General features: G+C 37.2%; 1 long non-coding RNA gene across 1 annotated transcript; it reads left to right on the top strand.

Annotated features, from left to right (window-relative positions):
- Window positions 1-202: 202 nt before the first annotated feature.
- LOC107741299 (uncharacterized) lies at window positions 203-1,425 on the top strand. Its single transcript, XR_001640190.1, has 3 exons — window positions 203-232; window positions 534-621; window positions 1,121-1,425. It is a non-coding gene; the product is annotated as an uncharacterized LOC107741299 (long non-coding RNA).
- The last annotated feature ends 464 nt before the right edge of the window (window positions 1,426-1,889 follow it).

The following is a 1,889-nucleotide window of genomic DNA, read 5'->3' on the forward strand; positions in this document are numbered from 1 at the left end:
CAAACTGATAAGCGATATTAACGACACCTTTGTTTACAATACAACCGGACTTCATGCCGCTGAGGAGAGGGGCGGGACGTTTAGACGCGCACGAGGCGGTTTAGCCAATCACAATACACTGGGCTAGCTAACCAATCAGAGCCCATTGCCTATTTCTGAGGGCGGGGCTTCATAAAAGCAGGAAATGATCAGCGCATTTGTCAGAGAAGGGACAGAGCGGTGTGGAATAAAGGTAAATTATGTGAAAAATAATGTGTGTGTTTTTTTTTAAACGAAGCATTAACACATGTTAGACTGCACCCCATAAACACAATCAAGCCTAGAAAACATTTTAGTAGATTTGAATCTCCTAAGAAAATGTGAGTTGTACTTGCCTGTGTGAAAGTACAAGGCTGTTGTGGGTGATTGCGGATACATTTTAGAGTTACTGTTTGGTTGCTTTGATGCTTTTTAATTAAATTAACTGCCAATAATACATTTAAAGAAACATTTCTTTGTCTGGGTTTTCAAACTGGGTTCCCTGTTGATTGCAGAGGTGTGTATCACAACCATGACCATACTAAATGGATGATTTGGAAGCTGCTTTGGAAAGAAGCATCTTGTAAAGAAATGAATGTAAAGGTAAGTCGTAATGAGTGCATGGTTCATTTCTCCCTTTTCCAAAGCATACACACACAAACAAATGTGTCTATTTCTGCCAAAAAGGTCCCTAGAAAGGCTTGAGTCAACAGATTAGGCAGTTGAAATATGACAGTCAAGTGAATAAATTTGTTTGACAATATGGCTGCATCATGCATGACTATTATACAGTACTACTACCTGCAAGTTTGATTATTATAGTAAATTAATTCTGTCACTACACTGGAGTTGATTCCTGGTTGCATGTTTTCAATTATAGCAGCAGTATTTAACTACATAACCGTTGTCTTTTATTTGCAGCTTTAATATTTGGACAGTTTACAGTATGTGGAATAATCTTGGGGCATAAGTCTCTGTTTTATCTTTCAAGTAAAACATATTTGTGCGATATCTCTTATACTTCCATGTGTAATATAAAGCTCCAGGAGTTCCTCTTAATGGATTGGCCTCAGATTAAATGTCTCGATCTGATCTTTTGCAGGGTCCAAGTGAAATGTGATGTACTTGTAATACATGCAATTTAAGAAGCCACATATCAAGATGTGCTGACAGGAAATGAGATCACTCAAAATTACATGTATTAAGTTTCAACCCCCTTTAAACAAGACACACATTTGACCGTCTGCTGATTTGGAGGATTTTAAAAGTAAGAGGACATGAACTCCACAAGTGTTTGTGAAACCTAATGATACATTCTCCAGCATGATTTGAGAATGATCTTGTGTTTTAATGGAAGCAGGAACATCTGACTGTCTGTACAAAGGAGATAAACAAAGTAAATATCAAGTGTTACATTGTATTATTGACCTAGAAGTCATGCAGACATTTCCTTTTATGTAAAAGCTTGTGTTCTTTCTTCCCACCAATGTGATTTTAATGTGGTCTCAGACTTTTGGACCACTGTAGGCTATTTATACATTATATCACAGACTAAGTGGTAACATGTTATATGAAACCAATGCGGACTTTAATTTGTGGTTTCAAATTCTAAGCTACTTGGTTCGCTGTAGTTCTCTTCAGTTCATCAACTGAAGGTCAGATGAAGTTTTGAAGAGACAGAGAAAGTTTGAATCTTCACAGGGAATTTCTTATGTGATGCACATGAAGTTTTTACTTAGAATATAGAGTTAAACTGCAGCTGAGACGTTGGTGAGTCAAACCCTGAACTAACATGAAAATGTCAGACCCATTTCACACATGACTGCATGTCTACAAATCAGTGCATCGATTAGCATTTCTCAGCCTTGATT

The sequence above is a fragment of the Sinocyclocheilus rhinocerous genome, unplaced genomic scaffold (assembly GCF_001515625.1).
Source record: "Sinocyclocheilus rhinocerous isolate Xijiao unplaced genomic scaffold, SAMN03320098_v1.1 scaffold615, whole genome shotgun sequence".
Lineage (NCBI taxonomy): Eukaryota > Metazoa > Chordata > Actinopteri > Cypriniformes > Cyprinidae > Sinocyclocheilus > Sinocyclocheilus rhinocerous.